At 37.1% G+C, this 13797-nt stretch overlaps 1 protein-coding gene across 9 annotated transcripts in view; it reads right to left on the reverse strand.

Annotated features, from left to right (window-relative positions):
• Nucleotides 1–13797, reverse strand: part of DLGAP2 (DLG associated protein 2) — a 449026-nt gene that overhangs the window by 133291 nt on the left and 301938 nt on the right. For 3 of the 9 annotated variants that reach the window (XM_053938076.1, XM_053938074.1, XM_053938077.1), the window contains one exon: nt 12631–12750. The exons of 4 other annotated variants lie outside the window; for them this stretch is intronic. The gene's annotated coding sequence lies outside the window, so the exon portion shown is untranslated. Of the gene's footprint in view, nt 1–12490; nt 12551–12630; nt 12751–13797 lie in introns of those variants that run through there. 2 more of the 9 variants (XM_053938075.1, XM_053938080.1) reach the window with 2 other exon arrangements.

Raw genomic sequence — 13797 nt, forward strand, 5'->3', positions numbered from 1 at the left:
ACTCAAACACTGGACTCTCACTTACTAAATCTGGCGTTTTTCCACCCAAATGTTTGTTATGCTGCACACCGACCCAAGGAAGTTCTGTACAGACTGACCCCATGTTTAGTTGCCTACCTATTCACTGTGTTACAAAGATTTACCACCACAAATAAATATGAATTTAAGGACTTTCACCTCCATTTCCCAGAGCATCATTAGTATTAGTGTCTGCAACTGCCATTTCGCTACATATTCTTATTTACATATGCCTTATTTATACTTTTGGCATAGAATTTTAAGAAGACCTGACTTGTGCAATCAGATTGCCCATTGACTTGGCAGTTTGCAACTAACTGTGAACTCAAGACCCAATATAAAAGGGAATAAAATCTCCTAGAGATAGTTTGTGAAAATCAGAAAACAGTAGGGAAATGCACAATAGTGACTCCACTTAGGCAGAATGAGGCCGTGACACCAGAGCTGGCAGGAGCTAAGTGCCCAGATGGCACGTGGGTATTAGCAGAGCGATGCTCACACAGTTGCAGGATAGCAACAACATTGTCACTATATGGGCTGTTATGTGGAATGAAAAGTCAGACAATGAACACAATTCATGGGAAATTAGACTTCAGTATTTCCATTTGCCTAAATAGGCACTCATTTTGTACATGTCACCATGTTTATCAGTTATCCTGGTTAATCAAGACTTGCCTGTGTACTTGATACCTTATCAATTCTTATGCAGAGTACCTGACGGAAAAAACATTCACTTATTATTCACTAAAATCCCAAAAAAGAGATTTATATTACCTGGCTAGAATTCTCCCAAAATACTTCCATGTACTTTAGAAACCCGAACATATCTTGTGTGTTTATTTGGCTCAAAAAGAGCAAAACTCAGCTGCCAAAATGAATCTTGGAAACACTCTTGAGTCCATATACAGACACTGTGGAAATAAAGTGCTATTGGGTGAATAGGCTGCTATTCATGTAATCTTAAAACAGACGTCTTACATAGGTCAGATGAATCTTATCCTGAAAATACTTCTCTCCATTTACTGTAGAGTCTGAGGTAACTTGATTTAACAGAGACACCTAGAGCGTAAATACTTAGAGCTAGGTGGAATAAATGCCACCTCTGAAAATGAAATGTAGAATCAGATACTTAATGTACAAATAAATCATGTCAAGGATTCCAGAGTGAATTTCTTTGAAAGGAAAAACAAAATGAACCAGGCAAGTCTTATTAAGTCGCAGCTGATTTTTTTTCCTCTTGAGTAAAATGCAAAAAATAAATCTGTTTCAATTCAAAAGTTCTTGTTCTGTATCTCCAATGCAGAAAAACAGTTGACTAATAGTTGACTGAACAGTTAGACTAACATGAGAGACAGACACACTTGGAAGTCACTGCCTGGAAGCAGAGGTCTTCCCTGCTGTCTCCTCTTCCAAACAAGTCTTTCTGTAAAGCCCAAATTTGGTAGTTGATGGCACAACCTCCTGCACTCGTCTGTGACATACTGCAAAGGAATACCCATAGCCCTGCCTTCCCCAGTCCCTGGCATTTCCTGCAACCAAACCTTGTCAATTTTAACTCTGTTCATTTTGCCCCAACTTAAGAAGATGAATAGTTGTCTAGGATTATTTAAAATTATCTTTTAGGAAAAAAAGCAGTGAAACTGCAAAGCAAAACAAATAAGAAAACCCAGTTCTAGAAGGTAGCTACTAACAATATTCTCTACTACCTGGGTAGACTATTTCCAATCCCAAGCCCCTCCAGGAGATGACTCATACATGTAGGGACATTTGTACATGGGGAGCCCTTATACCACAATGCGTAACAAGTCTGTGAACCCAGAATTGATTCACCATCTGACACATGCCACTGCACCCCCCTGACACCTGGCCCACAGCTCACCCAGAGCAGAAGGTGCTCAGTGTGGGCTGAGCTGCCCATATTGCTGAGCAATTGGAAGCGTGGAGAGCAGGGCACAAAAGGCAAAGGCCATTGCCCTCCACTTTCTCACACTTATGTGGGTGCAGGTTGTGGAGAGGCTCACATCCAGAACTGCAAACTCAGAACTGAGAATTTCCAGCAGCCATTGTCCTGCTGCAGGCTGTACTTCTCTACTGCCTAATTTATGGAAATCAGCTTCCAAAAGTGACCTACTTGCTGTAAGGGAAGCCCTGTCAAGTCAGGGCCCCAGCTATGCTTATACTTATTTCCATGCCAAAGTCTGGTAATAAAAACTCAAATCAGCAAGTGCAGTTCCTAGGGATGTAGAATTTAGTGTTTGAGAACAGTGTGAGTTTCATAAACAATCCAGAAGAACGTTGTACTAAATCTGGTCCAGAATGTCTATAGATTTATAAAACCTGCATTTTATATACATTTTAGAAATATTAAGAATATAAAGTCTACTATGAAAATGCTTTAATACAGTTATAGTTATATTTTTGTCTTGTTTTAACATGGCTGAAACTTATCTAGCATTCTTTGCATATCTAGCACTGATGAAAAAATAGGTTTAACTTCAGCTAAGTATGGAAAATATCTCAAACACACTAAACACTTCTATTTCAAGTAAAAATAATTTGCTGTATTGTGCAAATTGACTAAGATTTTGGTATTCACATGAGAAAGATCTTGATCACAAAATGTGCTTTGGTCTCAATAAATAAATATGATGCCTTCGAAGACATAAAAAGATTGAAACATTCATATCATCATATCTGTAATTTTTATTGCAGACATGTCTCCTCTTGCATAACAAATGTGTTGGAGAGGTTTGCAAAAGGTCATGCAAACTGTAGGCGATATTTTAAAGACTAAGCACTAAAATAGAGAGAAAGAGGTCAAGAAAACAGAAAGCTATGATCTTAAATAGCAAAATAACACACTGTGTAACTTTTTAGAGTATATGAGGAGTGAAAAGTGTAGCATCTATTCAGACCATGAAATTCACTAATATCATTAAAATGCATGACAATCAACAAACAGCTATAATCCACCTTGACAGAAGTCAGTGCACCAAGCAAATTCTTACTTGAGAGTCCTGTCACTTTCTTAATTAGAACAGCAACCTCATCTTAAATTATGCCAACAGGTAACAGAAAAATCAGAGCAGAAAGATTGCAGAAATGACTGGAAAATAAATGCAGTTAAAGACAAGTTCCTGGTGACAAAACTTGTTTAACTGAAAGGAATCAGATCATGCAAGGAAAGTTGTTTGTTCCTTCCAGGCAGGAAGGGCTGTAAACTTTTCTTTTAAGAATAAGTTAGAATATTCTGAGCTAGGACTTTAATATCGCTAGAAAGCTCCATAGATATTAGAGAGCGAGGGTGAATTGGGTCATCCTCATGGTAGACAGGGGAGGGAAATGGCAGAGAAGTGCACCCTTTTCTCAGTCAATGTAAAGTGTCATGGTTCAATTACCTTCAAAGTCATTACAATAATGCATACCAGGGGAAGAACTGCCCCCCCAGTTCTGTGTAGGCCCTAACAGGGAAAACTTGGCTATCGATGGTTACAGTAGAAACAAGTGCAATAGTCAGAACAAGATAACGTCTCTGTACCAGTGCAGACTGTTGCTCAGGATTATATCTTGTACCAGTGCAGACTGTTGCTCAGGATTATATCTGTACAGGCTCTATTTACATGTTGTGATGGTTTTGGCAAAGGTAAAGTTAATTTTTTTCACAGCAACTGGTATGGGGTTGTGTTTTGGATCTGTGCTGTGAACAGAGCTGATGATCCAGGGGTGTTTTTGTTATTGCTGAGCAGTGCTCACACAGAGCCAAGGCCTTTTTTTGCTCCTTACCTGCCCCCATGCCACCAGTGAGGAAGGTGTGGGTGCACAAGGAGCCTGGAGGGGACACGGCTGGGACAGTTGATCCCAAATGACCCAAGGAATATCTCACATCATACAGTGTCATGACATAAGGCTGGGGGAAGAAGAAAGAAGGCAGGGACATTCAAGAGTGATGCCTGTTGTCTTCACAGTGTTACACATGCTGGAGACCTTTCTTGGGGACAGCTGAATGAAGTTGTGAATTAATTCTTTGCCTTGCCTGTGTGTGCAGTTTTTGCTTTACCTATTAGCCTGTCTTTATCTCCACACATGAGTTTTCTCACTTTTACCCTTGCAATTCTCTCTCCTTGGAGAGGAGTGAGTGAGTGGCTGCGCTGGCTGGGGTTAACCCATGAGCTTGTGTAAATGAAATGGCCTGGGCTATCACACAGGCCTTGAGGCCAGCTGTCACCACACAGCTCTTGTTTGTACCACTGCAATCCTTCATCCCCTCTTCCCCTAATATTATGCCTGCACCCAAACTGTTTTTTGGGAAAGATGCATTGCCAACCTGAGTCCTTGAAACACACCCAGGCACACACACAGGGAGAGCTCTGGCACTTAACTATGTGGATGGCCACAGGCCAGTGAGGGAACTCAGATCACAGCCCACATCAGCTTATGTGGCAGATGCAGTAACAGGCACTGGGCAATGTGGCTCACGGGACTGGTGCAGCTGGGACTCAGACAAGATGTGAAAAAGAGATGACTTGGTCCTACAAGAGATGAGGCTGGATAATTATAGACATGGAGAAAAGGAAAGATTGATCAAAGAAAAATTAGAGGAAAAACCATTTTTATGACTACTTATATTTCCTTCTGTTACTGTGACAAAAATCCCAGCAATGACCCACCAAATTCTTGAAGGCACACTGTGCAAGTCTTGTGTTAGTTGCTGCCTTGTTTACCCAAGGAATGTACTTGCTTTCTGAATTTTTGAGATGAAGACACTACAGCATCACCGTATTCCTAAAGAATTGCTTTCATCTTATAATATTCAATTACCTTACTAGGATCACATGCTTAACATAAATGTAGTGTTCCAGGGAAAATTTCTTTTGCTTGGCTTGTTTCTGATCTCTTGCAGATAGATATTTCTCTGTTTATTTAGCAACTACATAATTTGCTAAAATAATGGGGAAAATATGAGTTTCAAATTCCCGTCTCTGATTTCAAGACAAATATAATGCTTTTCTATTAAGTAAGAAATAAACAGGTCCAGTGGGTGCAGCTTACACGATGTGGAAAGTGTTATGAGAATGCAAATAATTCTCTGCAGGAAGAAAACAAATTTTTGGTTATATTAGTGAGAATGTTTTATAAGATGTAACAGGAAAGGAAGTTTTGGATAAAACTTACGAGGGCTTGGGTTTTATTTCTCAATCCTGTCTTAATATTGAGGGATTTTTTGCTACATCTTGACTTAAAACAAAAGAATTATATAAAGGTGATACTGAAAGAAGGCAGGTAGAGTCTTAATTGCAACATGCAGAATAAACAATGTTTGCTTAAAATCATTTGCATTTTCCTGTAACTATGCGCATTCAAAACATCGGCAATGGATATATAAATTAGATTCAAAGGCTGATAACTTCCTGATTATATTGCAATTCAAAAATTGCCAATTATGATGAAAAATATTTCCATGGAATGGGTCGTTATTTCAGCATTTGCTCTTGGGGATTACTGCCCAATATTGTCATTAACGTAAAGCAAAAACCTGATGGTGGATGAACTATAAACCTTGTTTTTTAGATAAGATGTTGTAAGTATTGTACCTCAAGCACTTACATAAAAATTCGTGAGCTACCATTTCCATAGCAACAGGCAACATAATTTAGCTAAGATAGCTGCTTTCCATTCTGGAGACTTCATTGTCACTGCAGTTTATGAAATACAAAAGACACTAATACAGTAAACAGATAAAATGCTGGAAATGCTGAGGAAGGCATAGATTTTATTACAGATGCAGAACAATGCTTCTTTTTCTTCTCACTTGTATTTTATGGGATTCTCTACCATTTTCAACTCACTACATACAAATCTAGTTCTCCTTGCTGTGCAGGAGACCCAGTGAAAGGCATCTGTAGCTGGCCTGTCTTTCATGTTAGTCTGATTCTTTCTGGAATGTGCAGAAGGAGCTGGCAAATTCTTTCTTTCTCTCCTTCCTCCTCTCAGTTACCAAAATAAAATTTACTTCAATGCAGAGAGTCAGCACACCATATCTGGGGCACCTGTTAAATCTCATATTGAGCCTACACACAGTTACTAATTTAACACACTGCTGACACACTCCATAGTTGTAAGTCTTTTGCTTCCCCAATGGTTCCGTGAATCTTGTTATTAATCTGAATCACCTTAAAGTGCTTTTTAAAAACATCTGGCTCCATACTTTTAAATTTTTAAAAAGTCTGTGAAAAAAATTTAAAATAAGAACTTAAAAAGACAGCAGAACTAATATTCTCACTAAAGCTACTCTGAAATGTCACACTTGAGTAGCTGTGGTCTAAATGGAAAGATCACAGGGAGGACCATCAATTTCTACCTACTGGAAGTATACGATTGCAGTCTGCTATCCTTGCCTTGCAAAAAGTAATGCCTTATACTGTTTTCTCAGTGAGGGTGGAAGAATTCCTTTTGAAGGAGAAATCTGATTGATGTAAGCAAGTGAATCACCACCTGTCCATGGGAAATGGATGCTTTCGAAAGCAAGCTCTATTGGACACTGCATTTGATAGACTCTGTAATGAAGGGATGGCTCTGTCTGTGAAGTTCTCCTGAGCTGAGCCCCTGACAAGGACCCTAAGGCACTGATCTCCTCACATATTTTCCTTACTACAAAAATATGCAGAAGGTAAAAAAAAACAACGTTTCTTACTTCACCACTGAGAATTGATGATACATGATATTAGGATGCAAATAATTTATCTGGCTCCTAAGTTATTTTCTCATTTTGGCAAGTGCACTAAAGACAGAAACTGGCACAGGTAGCTGGAAAAGAAACTGTGATGCTGGAGCACAATCACTTGTCCTGTGGGTAGGTTACATGATTATTTGTCAGGAGCAATTCAGGGATCAAGAGAAAGATGCAATGTATTCTACTTATGAACTTCACATAAAGAACATATAAAATGTAAACATGGCAGTTAGCTTATTTTTTCCATCTACAATGCATAATTTCTTACAACCAAAGATCCTGACACAGGGAAATAATCCTCCATTTCTACATCCATCCAAACAAATATGTACAACCTGACTATCATTTCATTCATACAAACTAATTGCGTATGATCTAGCACTTTGATGAAGGCCTAAATGTTCAGCTGATAGAAAAAGAAAAAAGCATTACACCTACCAGAGTAATTATTAAAAGGTTATTTTTATCCTGCAGTTGAACATACGCAATAAATGAGCATTAGATTATGCTCTGAAATAGTGCATGAGCCTTCATCATCCTACAGGACAAATTCTGTAATCTCCTCTGACAGACTCATAATCACAGCAATAACCAGTTCTTGACCTGTGAGACAGGTTGAGTATTCCTGCCAAACTAACAGGAATTGTAACTTCTCTTTCTGAAAAATTGATTGTTAACCACCAGAACTGTAAAAAGCTATCTCCATATTAATTAACAGTGCCTAGTCTTGCATTAAAATCAAACACACATACACAAGTCACTGATCTTGATAGATAAGTCTTACACAACCACCTCCAAAATTTATGATTATAGGAAACACAGCGATATTTATTCAGAGGTAGAGACAACCAAGGAAAACACCAGCTCCTATTGTCTCTGATCATTATGATCACTTCCTTGGCTGAAATCTGAATAAGGAAACAGTTCTAAAGCTATGTCAAAAATAAAATCTAAATTCTATCAGCAAGTTTACTTTGAAGTAGTAAAGATTGCTTATGGCATTTTAGCTTTGAGTGTCATTTATTATTTTCATAAGAATGTGTTTATATAGCAGTATGATTTATTATTGTCAAAATCTTATAACAGCAAAGAAATACCTGACTTCTGATCTATGCAATACATAAAACTTCTGGGCAGAATCTGTTGGCTTATAGAAAATAATCTGAACATCTATTCTCCTTGGATAGTTTTTGTAATTCACAACTCCAACTACTCATTTCAAGAAAAGGTAAAACTGAAAGGTCTGAAAAAAATATATATTTCAAAACTATAACTTTAAAAAGCATTTTGAGATTATATTATTTTAGGGAAAATGATATTTGATAAATTAATACCTATAAAAATTAGAACAAAACCAGAAACAATTAAAAAAAACCCCTTATTTTTTTGCATACAGCAAACAACTAAAATTCATTAAAAAGTGCTGCTGGACCACTTAATTGGCCACAAGGATAAAAACAGTTGTGATTTATGTTGTGTCCTGTAAAGTTTATATATTTATATATATATTAGAAGAATATGTACTAATATCAACTACTTATTTTGTAAAATATTCTAAGTACAACCTTCAGCTGCTACAAGCTGGCCTAAACATATAGCCAAGGAGTAATATTGGACAGTACATAGTAACAGTAAATACAAACCCCATCAATACAGTATATTTAATATTTGTGTACTTAAGGAGATACTACATGACAAATTAAAAGCATTTTCTATGTCTAGCTGTGAAAACAATGTACATTTAATCCATGCCATCAAAATGAGGAAATTAAAGACAGCAGGTATTAGATGAGGAGTCAAAGCTTGCAAGAAGACAAGCTTTGATTACCAACATGGGTGTCCTCTTTTCAATTCAAACATTAAATTATCCTCCTTAAGGAATTGCCTTTGGCTCAAATTCCAATTTGATATCTTTCTTCATATGCGTTCTTGTGAACTATTAGTTTAAAATATCTGAATATACTTCTTTTCAGAGACTTTAACCTTTCAGTCTTCCTTTGACATGTTTCTCTTAACATTATGAAGCCCTGCAACAATCTCCTGCAGCATCACAGTCTAAAACAGAGCTCAGAATAGTTGAATGAGTTTGGAAAAATTGCTGCCTTAACTGAACACTGGGGATAACTTGACCAACCCAATATCATAAATACAGTAGCCCTTGCGGCTTTCAAATAATTACAGTTCAGATATTTCTAAAAATACATTATTAATTGAAGAAGATTCAAGCCATGACTTCATGCATTTGCAAATCAGAGATACACCATGTAACTCTGCAGGATCTGGTAGAGTCCAAATATTTTTAAAATTTATTTTAGTTCCTTTAAATTCTGTTTGGTGGTAATGAATGAGGAATATAATTACTTACTTACTTACTTGAATTACTTGAATACTTGAATTATAATATAATTCATCCTGTACCCTTAACATGAAATACCCCAGAACACTTAAAACCAATAATTAATAAAATATCAAAAAAATTAATTAAAAGCACTTTATTAACTAAATTAACTAAAAATTAATCATTAACTTCACATTAAAAAAAGATCAAGAATTGTGCAAAACTCATTAAGACTTATGTTATATAAATGGCTAAGAAATTGCTAGTAGTACCTGCAGTACCTCTATATCAACAGCTTTTTATACAGTTCTTGTTAAACAAGTATGAATCATAGCTGAGAGCCAAAGAAATGAGACCAAGTAATCCTAAAGAGTAAAATAAATTCATGTGGCAATGCATCAATACCATATGTCTCTGTGAGACTCCTAAGTTCCTTCACTTCTGAAATTGCCATATTTTCAAGAAAAGTGTATATCCCTTTCATTTTTGCTTTTTGCATATATTTAGGTGGAAACTAAACAAGTGAAATTGAGGATATAGAAATAAACACTTGAATAACAGAATGAATCACACTGTCAAGTTCCTGCATGATTAGGTACTTTCATTTTCTTTCCCATCTTTGTAACTCCATGACTGCATTGCACTCTAGAGCGAGCACACAGCTGTGCTTGCCCCAGCTCAGCTTCCCCAGAACACATCTGTATCCCCACACCAGGAAAGGTTTGCTCAGTGACATGCAATCCTCATTGCTCAACGACCCAGAAGAGGCAGGCTCCACAGCAACCCAGACTGAAAATATATGAGCTATTTTGGACCAGGAGCCTGAAGGAGCTCAGAAACAAATTTAAAAGAAAATTAAATCAATTTGAAATAATTTTTAATATCCTACACGCCCCCGCCAAGTACAAATTCCCAGAGCAGAGTTTTCATATTTTCATATATTTCATGTACAATATATTTTGAACAGCAGGACTATGCACAGTTACATCCCAACTAAGACTCTAAAGGCAAGATAGGGCGCCCACTAACTTTCTCCTCATGGTTTTTACTTGAGACAAAAAAGTCAAGGGACAAACACAGAACTGGAAGAAATGAACAGAACTACAAAAGTTATGAATTTGGATAAAATCTCTACTAGATGAATACAATAAATGCAAGATAACTTATTTTTAGTTTGTGATTCTGTCCATTCAATTTTACAGAAGCTCAAAAGGAGCTCAGCTGTGAGTGACCTTTTTAGTTTTGTTTTGTTTACCAGCTCATCATACTCCATCCTCTTAACCTTTGATGACTTTCATTTTATATTTTGGTTTACTTTTTTTCTTTACCTTTTTTTTTTTACTCAGGCTTGTCTTCAGCCTAAGCTGACATCTTACTTTTTTTGTTACTGAAATTCAGGAGAAAGATTAAAAAAAAACCCTGCAACACTTAGCAGACTCAATTAACTAGCTAAGCATTTCCCCAGATAAAATCAAAATAATAGTTAGCCCAAACCAGCTGCAAAATAGTATTTCCTCCAAATTTGTTCTTTAAAATCTGTCAGTTCTAATCAAATACCACTGAACTTTGTTGTCGATACTCTTGAACTAAATTCTACTCAGTGTTATTTGTCCTAAGCCATCCAGTCTTCATTTTCTACCCAACCTTACACATACTTTGGGCAAAGGCAGAGAAAAAGGTTAAAGATGAGACTTTCTATGCTTCTGACACAAATGCTACAGTAACTGCAATTAATATGACTGAGAAGACACTCACAGATAAACTTTTATTTCAACCACAATACCCAGTGCCGGTGTACTGAATGAAATGTCCATTTAAATTTTTGACATAGCAGATCTGTGATTAGGAAAGTGCACAGTTCAACAGGCCATTAACTGATTCATGAAATGATGCTCATTATATGGACAAAATGTTGTTTCTTCTGGAAGATGAGCAGGTCACTGACCAGTACCTTGATTGGATACACCCAGGAATGAGAAATGAGAAAGGATATTTTGAGTTCATATTTGATTAGCATTTGAGACACTCTTTCTCTAAACACTTCCCACAGGACTGCACTTGCAAAGTTCCTACCGTAGCTTGAGCTATTATTCAAAGACCTGAGAACGCTCATTCCACTTAGGGCTATCTTAGTTTTACTGACTGTGCTGGAGACAGCAGTCTGTTCCCTAGACTACTAAGGGACTTTCAGAAATTAAAGCAGAATATTGAAGTTGAAATCTAGCATTACATTGCCAACAGTGAAGAAGTCTTTGAAAAAAATAATATCTTTTTCCCTGAGGTATTTCAGAAAATCTCAAGCCTATTCAGATGAATTGCAACAAAACAGCATTCATCATTAACACAATGCAAAACAAAGTCTGTGGATCTTACTGACCAGTTGGGTATTTTGGGGTGGTAGCAGGAAAAAGAGAAAACACTGCATGCTAAAGCTGAATTAAAAGAAAAATCAACAGAGATGCAGAAGGTGCATTTGAATTACCTTCTGTAGATTCCTAGCTCAGGTGGCACCTAAATAATTTTTATGTGATCCAGAACAGGAATTCATAGGCGTGCTTCACAGCCCGTGGAAATCAAAGCAGACAACTGCTATTAACTCTCTTCACCATGGAGCTGGGCTGTGTTAAAGGTACATTCTTAATCTTCTAAGTGAGCTAATACAAGATATTAGTTATAGGGATGCAGTCTGAAGAATGCATTTAAATGGGGCTTTAAAGTCTCAAATCTTTTTTTCATCCCACTCATTAGTGACATCTTGGCTAATTATTCTTCTTTTTTGGATTAATTATCACCCAAAACTCAGTGCCCACCCAGATTTCATCAGATTGAAACTGCTAGATTTCATATGCTGCCATAAGAGCATTCCCTTCCACCTCAAATCTCATGTTAGTCACATCAAGCTAGGGAAAAAAATGCTCATTCCTCAGCTCAAATGTCAGTTACCTTTTAGGATTACCTCTTGGTTTGCTTGTTACAGACAACCACTGTAACCTGAACTGTAGCTAAATCCTTAAAAAGGGAGAATTAAGAAGGAAGTGTTATGTACAAATAAAAAAGTAATTTACTTCTATATACAGCATTTACAAAATTCTACAGGAATATATTCTCATAGTTTTTGAAAACCAGGATTTCCTAGGATAGCTATCAGAAAACCAGTCTTACAGTGTGAGCCTTAAAGAGTACAATGAATCAAATTTACTAGAACAAAGTTGAAAGGTACCTTGACTACTGTATAAAATTTTTTAGTAGTCATAGGGGTGATAAAATTGTCATAGTCTATGAAAGAGGCCAGGTTTGCAGATCAAGGCAATAAGTTCATCAGGCCAGGTAGCACAGCTTCTCTGCACAGAGACCTTTCAACAGGTCCCTGCAGTTTGTCATAGGCACTTGTTCAGAAAACATACCTGAAGAAGGGGCAATTTTCAGTGTTGCTGACAAAGGCATAGCAAAAGGAAGACTGGCAGCTGAAATTAGACAAATTCAACCTTTCCACAACAATTCCATTTCCTAGCACTAAGGGTAATTAAATATTGGAATGGCTTACCAGGGGAGCTGGTGGACTCGCCATTGCTTGGAGCTTTAGGACGAGATTAGATATCATTGTAAAAGAGATGCTTTAATCCAGCTTCTGGAAGTTCTCAACATGCCCATAACACTTGCAGCTCTGCATTAAGACAATGACTATAATCAAATCTTGTACTTTAGGGTTTCAGCTGATCAACTGCAAGGGTTATAAAGAATTTTTTTTCCCTTCACATAAAAACCAGAGAGATACTTTGGTGTGGTTTATATTCTGATCTGTCTCTGAAGTAGCAGAGATTGCAGAAATCTACAGAAAACACGATGGGGCCAGTGGTGACAGGGAAAGTACTTCCTCTTAGCCTGAAATTAACAAAGCAGTCGTATCCAAATGGGAACTCACACGAATTTAGAGTCATCTAGATGGATGCAAACCCCACCTGCCGTAGAACATGTGTGATTAGGTCAGTGCAAAGGCACGTTTGGTCTGTCTTCCCTGCTCAGGGTCTAGCATTAAGTCAGCATTTCACTGACACTGCTCCGTGACTTAAGGAGCAATTTCATACTCTGCTCCTGCAGAGCACTGGCCAGGGGTCAAGTGTAAAACTATTGGATCACCATACCCTTAGAGGTCTTGCTAATGAATCCTGCTAAATTAGCTTAAAGGGTGTGCTTTTTTCCAAGGTGAGATAAATAGAAATCTCAAATGGGTTTGTTTTGTGTTTCCTCAGCGTGAGATATAAATCACCTGTTAACACACTTATCTCAGCTAATTAGCTAATTGCTATTAAAGATGCTTAAGTAATACCTTGGTCTCTTCTATCTGCTGAAAGTTAACATACTTCAGCCTAACTAGAATAATCATGTTGACACATAGGTATCAGCATTTACTGTTCTGTGTTTTCCAGCATATATACATAAGCATCTCTTTTGGCTTTTAATTTAGCTACACCTGTAACTATACATTCTGCAGTATTTTAGCAGAATCCTATAACAACTTGATTATTAAATGTAAGTAAAGCTGAAGGCAAGAAAGAACATTCTGCTACTTTTACCCTTCTATTTGAAAAGATTATGTCTTAACTGTCAAATACAGCATAAAATGAGAGATGGATCTTCTAGTGATTTCTGTGAGCTGCACAGTAGCATGTTCATATTGTGAGTCTCCAAATAAGTATCTATTTAAGTGAAG

Source organism: Vidua chalybeata, chromosome 3, assembly GCF_026979565.1.
Source record: "Vidua chalybeata isolate OUT-0048 chromosome 3, bVidCha1 merged haplotype, whole genome shotgun sequence".
Lineage (NCBI taxonomy): Eukaryota > Metazoa > Chordata > Aves > Passeriformes > Viduidae > Vidua > Vidua chalybeata.